We start from the raw sequence: 10,009 nt of genomic DNA on the forward strand, positions 1-10,009 counted from the left end.
TGCGTCAGGGACGCGTACGCGTGGATGACCTTGTGCCTCTAGCACAATTCCAGCGTGGGGGCAGCACAACTTTCTGTCCAACATGCTATTTACGCAGATTTCCCTATCCACGCGTGTGCGTGCTTGACGCGTATGCATGGTCTTCCCTTGTGGCAAATGACGTGCACGCGTCATAAACGCGCACGCGTCATAGACGCGTTTGCATGGATCGAATTGTGCGCAGAGCACGCCAGCCGCATGATTCCATCGCAACTTTCTATTCGTTGGATGGGGGAGCGAGATTACTATCGATGCCCACGTGTGGCCTGCGCGCACGCGTGGTTTGCCCTTTTTTTATGTGTATGCAGAATGCAAAATGCAGAATGCAGGTGAATATCCAGAAATTATGAATGAACACTAGTAAAAATAAAATAAAATAAGATTAAGAATAAAAAAGGAACGATTATACCATGGTGGGTTGTCTCCCACCTATCACTTTTAGTTATAGTCCTGAAGTCTGACATTCGGTGAGCTCCTTGTTATGGTGGCTTGTGCTTGAACTCATCCAGGAATCCCCACCAATGTTTGTACTTCCAATAGCCTCCGGGGTCCCAAACTAGGCACAGAAAGCCTTCAAGCAGGTTAAAGCAAGTGACATGGCCCCAAGAGTGTTGATTGTTGGAATGAATTCCAGGGTCCCAGACCTTGCCTTTGCACCCGTCTTCTTGTTGACCATCTTTGTTCCAACCGGGTGGTAAGCAATCCGAATTCTCACTAAGGCATCTAAACAGCTTCTTAGACCCATACAATTTAGTATTCTTCCAACCATGATAATTCATCCGTGAGCTTCCTACTACAATGAACCTAGGATTGTGTTGCCAACCACTAACCATCTCCCTCTTACTCTTATAGCCACAAAGAGCTCTAAGTTGCCCATCCGTCTCAAGCAAAGCATATTCAAGTGGGCTAATTAAGCTTAGAGATGAGAGATTTACCCACTTGAATGAAGGGATGGATGGTGATGGCTTTGGGGAAGAGGTCTCCAACAATCTTGGCAAGGTGATCTCCAGCTCCATTCCCTTGGGCTCTTCTTTGACAACTTCCACCTCCTTGCAAGCTTCTTCAATATCAACCTCTTCCTCTTGGTAGCTTTCTTCTAATTCGACCTCTTCTTCATTGTTCACCAAGGGCATGGGAGTTTATGCTTCTTCTTCTTTAATCTCCATGTCAAGCCCAATGGGAGAGTATTCAAATGTGGATAAGAATTCATCAATGATTGAATCCATCTCTTGATTATCCCCTTCAAAGTCTTCAACTATAATATGCCTTGGAGGTTGTACACCCTCCTCAACATCAAATTCAAACTCCTTAGAAGGGGGCTCTATGACTGGGCTCTCCCATGAACGTTTCGCATCTCCTAAGTCTTCGACCACTTATTCCTCTTCAACGATTACGGCTTCCTCCAATTGTTCCAATACAGAGTCATACCGCTCACCATCCACCAGAGTTTCTAGCTTCTCCTTCATGCTGCGTTCTTCAGTAGATTCTCCACATGAAGCCATGGGGGTTCCTTGAGTTTTCAAACGTTGGGAAGCTAATTGGTTTATTGCTCGCTCCAGTTGATGAAGAGTTGCATGAAGTCGATCCGTTGTTTCCTTGAGACGATCCTTTGATTCTTGTTGTGCTCGGCCATCATAAGTAGGATCATAGCGCTCTTGGATTGATGGATATGGACATGGTGTATATGGAGGTGGTGGTTCTTGGGAGTAATTGGGTTAGAATTGGGGTGGTTCTATGTATGGTTCATATGGCTCATAGAGTGGTTGGTATGGTGGATGAGGGTTAGGATCATGTGAGGGTGTTTGGTAGTAGGGGACTTGTGAGTGTGGTGGTTCAAAGGTATGTTGTGGAGGTGGTTCATAAGCATATGGTGGGCCTTGTTGGTAACTACAAGGGGGTCCACCATATTCATCATCTTGGTACGCTCCCTGGAATGTCTCTTGACCATAGTACTTTGGTGGAGGTTGGTTGTCACGAAGAGGTCAACCGTAACTATTGTCTTGGTATGCATCACAGAATGGTTGTTGGTGATAGTGCATTGGAGGGGGTTGTTGCCAAGAGGGTTGATCAAATCCTTGTGGCTCCTCCCATATTTGATTCTTCCAACCTTAATGCCTGTTCTCATTATAGCTTCCATTCCTTACAACAACATTGGAACCAAACTTGAAACCAGAGGGGTGAGAATTCATAGTAGCTAAAGAAAATAAACACTAATAAAAATTAATGAAAATAAACTCCTAAAACTAGAAACACTAAAAAAGAAACGAAAAAGCAAATATTTACAATAACCAATAATAAGGCACACATTTGCAATTCCCCGACAACGGCGTCATTTTGACGATCGGGTTTTCTGTCAGTAAAGAAATTCACAAATAAATCCTCATTGAAAGTATAGTTTCTAAACCAACAAAGAATCCTTTCGTACAAAAAATTTTTTGTCACTTAAGCAAACCCAATAAAAATAAACCAAAGTATTTAAACCTTGGGTCGTCTCTTAAGGAATTGCAGGGAGGTGTAGTTATTATTGGTTATGGAAAAAGTATATTTTGGGTTTTTTAAGATAAGAAGCAAGAATAGTAAATGGCAATGGAAACAACTATCTATAAAAACTCTTGGCAAGGTATGAGAACTAAAAATCCCATCCTAGTTATCCGTATCAATTGTGATGAGAATTGTTTATTGCTCCCACTTAGTTAACCCTTACTAAATAAAGAAAAGTCAAGTGGACTAATCAATTTGATTCCTCAAGTCCTAGTCAACTCCTATGGAAAGACTAGCTTTAGAGGGATCCAAATCAACCAGCAATTTCCAATTATCAATCAACAGAGGAATTTGATAACTCAAGTGTCACCAATTACTCAACCAAAGCCAAGAGGGTAAAAATCCAAATTATTTATATCATAAATATAAAAAAGCAATCACAAATCTGAAATACCTCAAATTGTATTAAATAGAAAGTCAAATCTAACATGGAGTTCATAAATCAAATTGGAAAAATAAACAAACTAAAGTAATAGATTAAATAAAAGTAGAAGAGAAACTAAATTAAAGGAACATTGAACCTGGAATTGAGAAGAAGTAAACCTATCCTAATAGAAATCCTAAATCCTAAAACCTAGAGAGAGGAGATAGCCTCTCTCTAGAAAACTACATCTAAAACCTAATTTTTGAATAATGAGCAGTGTCTGAATGAATGGATGCATTCCCCCACTCTGTAGCCTCTAATCTATGTTTTTTGGGCCAAAACATGGGTCAAAAATAGCTCAGAAATTGCCCCCAACAATTTCTGATACGTCCAGCACGCGGCTAAGTTATGCGTACGCGTCGTCCACGCGTACACGTGGATTGAATTTTTCCTAGGTCACGCGTGCGCTTAATCCACACGTGTGCATCGCCTATCTTCGGGGCAGCTATGGCAAATTATATATCATTGTGAAGCCCCGGATGTTTGCTTTCCAACACAACTAGAACCGCCTCATTTGGACCTTTGAAGCTCAAGTTATGGTCATTTAGTGCGAAGAGGTCAGGGCTGACAGCTTTGCAGTTCCTTTAATTTCTTGTATTCCTTCCACTTTTGCATGCTTCCTTTCCATCCTCCAAGCCATTCCTGCTCTGTTATCCCTGAAATCACTTAACACACATATCACAGCATCGAATGGTAATAAGAGAGGATTAATATTAGCAAATATAAGGCCAAAGAAGCATCTTTTCAATCATAGCACAAAATCAGGAAAGAAAATGTAAAACATGCAATTTGTATGAATAAGTGTGAAAATAATGGATAAAATCCACTAGATTAAGCACAGGATAAATCCTAAAAATAGGGTTTACCATTTCTTATTTTGACCCGCATCTTGGTTTCTCTTACGACGAAAGTTCTTGGATAGATGTCCAGGCAGCCCACAAGTGTAGCATAGACCATTTTCCTTCATCTAATAAAACTGGGCATTGTTGTTCCTTCCGAAGTTCCTTTGGCCTCGAAGATGCTGAGGGGCAGGTCCGTTGCTTTTAAAGTTTTGTCCCCTCGGTGTAAGGTACTCCCCACAACTTTAATTGTTGGTACCACCACAGTTCTCTCGCCATAACTATCTTCTTGGCATAGTCCTCCACATCCCTCGCCTTGTTTACTAGCTCTGAGAACCTCCTAATCTCCAAAGGAGCCACAACAGTCATAATGTCATCCTTGAGCCCTCCTGGATATTTGATGCATTTCTAACCTTCGTATGACTCGGGAGCACCCTGACAAATTCTCAAAAATCTGCAGAGTTTCTCAAATCTACTAGTGTACTCCGCTACAGACAATGAGCCTTGCTTCAGCTGCGTAAGTTTCAACTCCCTAGCTTCTCTTACCGATTCTGGAAAATACTTTTTGTAAAATGCCATCTGAAACACGTCCCAAGGAATCTCCACATTCGAAAGTCGTAACGTTTGGCACTCTCCCTGCTACCAGTGTTGCGCCTTCCCCATTAGTTGATAGGCTGCAAACTTTACGTATTGGTTAGCCGGGACATGTTGAGTCTGTAGTGCATGCTCCATAGATTAGAACCAGTTGTCTGCTTTAGTGGAGTTTGTTGTTCCTCAAAAATTTGGCGGGTGAACCTTTAAGAAAGCCGCTAATGTCATCGGAGCATCCCCCCATGTTGTTCTCAATTCCCTCTCCATTTCCCTTACCATGTCCATTTCCTCATTCCATTCTCTCTATGGCATGAGTAGTCGCAATAGCATTCGCTTGCATCGCAGCAGCTACATTAGTCATTGCCACCATAAACTTGGCATGGTTGTCAACTGGCGGATTAAACTCACTCTCTTCTCGTGTACGAGGTTGACCTTGCCTGCGAGGCACCATTTGGGTTTCATCTCCATACTAAACAATCAATATCAATGTGATCAGTCTCAATATCTCAAGTTCAGTACTTCAATTATCCCCAAAAGTACTCAAAAACAAGCATGATATGCATATCAAACAGATAACTTAAATAGCATGAAAGAAAAATGACATAGAGTTTGCAATGAAGCATAGTCGGTCCATTCCTCAGGCTCACGAGGATGAACCACTCTGATACCACTAAATGTAACACCCCATCACCCTAAGTTTTACTTTTATCCATAAAGCAAAGGATAACAAAGTGCCACAATAGTTCTAAGGTTTATACAATAATATATATATATATATATATATATATATATATATATATAGAAAAAAATAGTAATACAAGAAGCTCGACAAAGAAATAAAGCTCAAAACAGAGATACAAAAACGTGAAACATTCACACGATAACTACAAGCTTAAATGTACAAGATACAACATGATAATGATACAAGTCTCAAAGTATATAGATATATATAAGTATGATAGCCAAAAGAATACTAGTCATATCCCACAGAGTTTAGGCCGATTAGTTAAATATAGACATAACAGACTTTTAGAAAAGTTCAACCATATACATCCTATCTCTCAAAGTAAGCCTCTATGGCAACAAAGCATTAGATACAAAAGTGAGAGTACTATAACAAAATATCCAAAAATACAAAAGATGACAAAAGATCCTCCACTCCGTCACCATCTCGCAACTTACCGAGGTGGATTACGACCTGCATCTAAAAAACAACAAGCTATGGCATGAGAACTGGAGATTCTCTGTACGGTAACAATGCCCAATATGTAAGACAAAAGGTTTTGGGACGCCAAGACAATCCTAGAACTTCACATCGATACAAATATTCAGGCTTACGAAATAAATAATTCAAACCATAAATTATGGTATTCTAACTTATGGGATTTCTAACTATCACTAAAACACCGCTCTTCCACAACCTTCATCAACCTATCCACCATGCGATCCCATCGGCCCCGCCAACGTAATCTCCTTAGCACCAGACAATCATAGATAATGCAAGCAAGTAAAGCACAAGTAATATTCATATATATCAAGTAAATCAGGAAGCAAGTAAGCATATTATATATTTAGGCAAAGGATACAAGTAGGCAAAGCAAACAATTCACATAGAAGATGCACATGATGAATGCCTATCCTATTGGCTCGTGATATCACTTGTCAGTCCATAAATGCCAACCCGACACATCCTTTTGGATGTCGCCTTTCTTCCACGTCAGGGATTTAGTGCCCTGCACACTATCGTTCCGAGGATATAGTGCTTGGCTCACTACCGTTCTAAGGATATAGTGCCTGGCGCACTTGCATGCTCACTCCAAGGATATAGTGCCTGGAAAACTGATGCCAAGGCATCATAGGCTAGTTTCACTAGCATTTTTCTGTTAGTTTTAGTTGTTTTATGCATTTTCTTGAGCTTAAAGTAACCAAAAATGGTTAAATGAAGAACAAAGTAATGAACCATCCAAACAATATGATTTTGATGCAAATTCCATGAGTTTTAGTTGTATTACTTAAATGCTATGAATGAAAGATTTCTCATGAAATGTTGCAAGACTTTGATGCAATTGTTTGGATGATTTCAGGGAAGAAGAGGCTAAGCAAGGAAGCAACAAAATCAATAAAGGAAGCTTGTATATCACATGTGGAGTTTAAGTTCCAGTTTAAGCCTAAACTGGAGCTTAAACGCCAAAATCATGAAGGATAAGTAATGCTGGGATTGAAGTTTAACCTCCAGTTTGACCTCAAACTGGAGGTTAAACGCCAGAATGAAAAGCCTCACTTAAGGAGCACTCCACGTTTAACCTCCAGTTTGACCTCAAACTGGAGGTTAAACGCCAGAATGAGTATGCCACCCAGGGAGGAGTTCCACGTTTAACCTCCAGTTTGACCTCAAACTGGAGGTTAAACGCCAGAACCAGGAAGAGTACCAGGGGCCATTCCACGTTTAAGCTCCAGTTTGACTCAAACTGGAGCTTAAACGTGTTCGATAGTTTCTCCACTCCAGGGTTGCTCTCTCCAAGCTTCCACGTTTAAGCTCCAGTTTGACTCAAACTGGAGCTTAAACGTGTTCGACGTTTTCTTTCACTCCAGGGTTGCTCTCTCCACCTCCACGTTTAACCTCCAGTTTGACCCCAAACTGGAGGTTAAACGTGTTCGACACCTCCAGGGCCACCATTCCAAGCTTCCACGTTTAACCTCCAGTTTGACCTCAAACTGGAGGTTAAACGTGTTCGACCTCCAGTATGCCTCCACCCCTTTCCACGTTTAACCTCCAGTTTGACCTCAAACTGGAGGTTAAACGTGTTCGACCTCCAGGATGCCTCATTCCCTTTCCACGTTTAACCTCCAGTTTAACCTTAAACTGGAGGTTAAACGTGTTCGACTACATTACTCTCCAGGGCCACCTTCTTCCATTTCCACGTTTAAGCTTCAGTTTAACCTTAACTAAAGCTTAAACGTGCCTCTACAAATGGCCTCACTGGAAGTGTCTGGCGTTTAAGTTGCAGTTTAAGCTTAAACTACAACTTAAACGCCACTCTTGAAAAGGGTTTCTGGGCCAAAAATATTGTGATTTAAGTTAGTCTTTGAGCACAATTATTAACTTAAACTTACTTTGGTATGAAACCCAATTGAATATCATGGTTTATGGGATTGGGCCTGAAGGATTGATGAGTTTGAAATCTCAATTTATTGAGTCATGTGTCATTATTTGATTATCACTAAGTTGGCTCAATAAATGTTACAGGATCTGGATCAACAACCTCATCAAGATTATGGATCATAAACCCAAGGCAAAAGGAAAGCAAGGAGAGGCCTCAAAGCCCAAGAAGCACAACTGAAGCTCAATATAGAAAGTGTATAAATAGGATAGAAGTTAAGTTAGAGGGGACTTTTACTTTCACTTTTAGCTAGTTTCCTTTTCTTTGTAATTGAATTCAGAGCTATGATTCACTAAACCCCCTTTCATTGGGTTAGGGAGCTCTATTGTAATTCAATGAATCAATAATAGTTTATCTTCTTCTTCAATCTTTTCTCTTGAAATTTGTTAGAAAGCTTCTCGATCTAATTCCATTGAGTAGTTGTCTTGGGAAAGAGACTACTCATATTTGGAATCCTTCGGAGCCTTGGGAAAGGAATGGAGGATTCATGCTAGAGAAGCTTTCTCACAGTGGATTGGATTGGGGTTTGGATGGATATTGTGACATGTAATCCTACCAAATTGTGGTTCATGAAATTGTGTGGTATAATCAGTGATCAAGCATCATCTCTTCTTATGAACATTTAAACCAAGGGATTGGGAATTTGTTTGTTTTTAGAGAGCATTGGTGAGCCAAGGAATTGGGATCCAATCATATAAGATTGCCAAGCAAAATTTAATGAATGCATTGGTTGAGGAAGAGATTTACATGTTTTGATTCGGAGATTTCAATATCTCCTAAACCCAATGAATTCCCCATTTCTGATTTCCACTTTCTCTTTACATTCTGCAATTCAATTCTTGCAATCATCCCCATTCCCTTTTAATTTCAGCAATTTACATTCTGCTCTTTAATTCATGCAATTTAAGATTCAGCCATTTAATTTTCTTGTCATTTACTTTTCCCGCCAATTTTACATTCCGCAATTATCATCTCAATTCTTGATTCCGCTCAACTAGAACACACTTCTAATCCGAATTGCTCACTCAACCAATCCTTGTGGGATTCGACCTCACTCTATTGTGAGTTTTTACTTGACGACGATAACCGGTGCACTTGCCGGAAGGAATTTTGCCGATCGTGCAATTTCCTAAATCGTAGCATAACTAGTTTATGTGCATCAAGTTTATGGCGCCGTTGCCGGGGATTGGTTTTCGATTGACAATTCTCAAATTGGAAGCTAACTAGATTGAGCAATTTTCTCTTGCTTTGTTAATTCTGTTTTAGCTACTTGTTGAATTTTAATTTCTGCACTTGGTTACATGCTTTCTTTCTTTATGCCTTTAAATTCATGCAACTAACTCACTGACTCACTAACTGTTTGATTTAATTCCTCAATTGATCTAACCATACCCTTCCATTAACCAAGAGTATTTTACTTGTTTGTGTTTGAGCTGTGTTCTTGTATGACAGGTAGGAGAGGAGAGACATCAACTCCTCCATATACCGAACCGGAAAGGACCCTTCATAGACTTAGAAGGGAAGCAAGAGGGAAGAGAGTAGTGGGAGAAGAGGAATCTGAAGGAGAATCTGAGGACAATTTTGAGGAAGCTCTAGATCTCAACATGGATAGAGAAGTTCACAACCATGAGAGAGCTGATGGAAACAATGCCATTCCTGAGAGGAGGGTTCTTAGTTCATACATAAACCCAACCTCTGGGAATTGTGGTAGTAGCATCCAGAAACCACCCATTCAGGCCAACAATTTTGAGCTCAAGCCACAGCTAATATCATTGGTGGAAAATCATTGTTCCTTTGGAGGAAGTGCTAATGAAGACCCAAACCAACATCTCACAAAGTTCCTGAGAATTTGTGACACTGTGAAGTCCAATGGAGTCCAGGAAGATGCCTATAAACTGCTCTTGTTCCCATTTTCACTTAGGGACAAGGCAGCTAAGTGGCTGGAATCATTCCCAAGGGGGAGTCTAACCACATGGGATGAGGTGGAAGGCAAGTTTCTGGCACGTTTCTACCCTCCACAAAAGGTCAATAGGCTTCGATCTGAGGTCCAGACTTTTAGACAACAAGATGGTGAAACTCTCTACGAGGCATGGGAGAGATTCAAGGACTTGACAAGGAAATGCCCACCAAACATGTTCCATGATTGGGTGCAATTGCACATCTTCTATGATGGGCTCTCTTATGAATCAAGGAAGGCTGTAGACCATTCATCAGGAGGTTCATTGAACAAGAAAAAGACCGTGGAAGAAGCCATTGAAGTGATCGAGACAGTGGCTGAGAATGAGTACTACTATGCATCAGAAAGGCACAACACTAAGGGAGTCATGGAGCTGAACCATGTGGATACAATTCTAGCCCAAAACAAGGTGTTTGCCAAGCAACTAGCAGAGCTTACCAGGCAATTAGAAACAAAG

General features: G+C 40.6%; 1 non-coding gene across 1 annotated transcript; it reads right to left on the reverse strand.

The window, feature by feature from the left end:
* Positions 1-9,625: 9,625 nt before the first annotated feature.
* LOC112760106 (small nucleolar RNA R71) lies at positions 9,626-9,729 on the reverse strand. The gene has a single exon (XR_003180559.1). It is a non-coding gene; the product is annotated as a small nucleolar RNA R71 (small nucleolar RNA).
* Between the last annotated feature and the right edge of the window lie 280 nt (positions 9,730-10,009).

This window comes from Arachis hypogaea, chromosome 16, assembly GCF_003086295.3.
Source record: "Arachis hypogaea cultivar Tifrunner chromosome 16, arahy.Tifrunner.gnm2.J5K5, whole genome shotgun sequence".
Classification (NCBI taxonomy): Eukaryota; Viridiplantae; Streptophyta; class Magnoliopsida; order Fabales; family Fabaceae; genus Arachis; species Arachis hypogaea.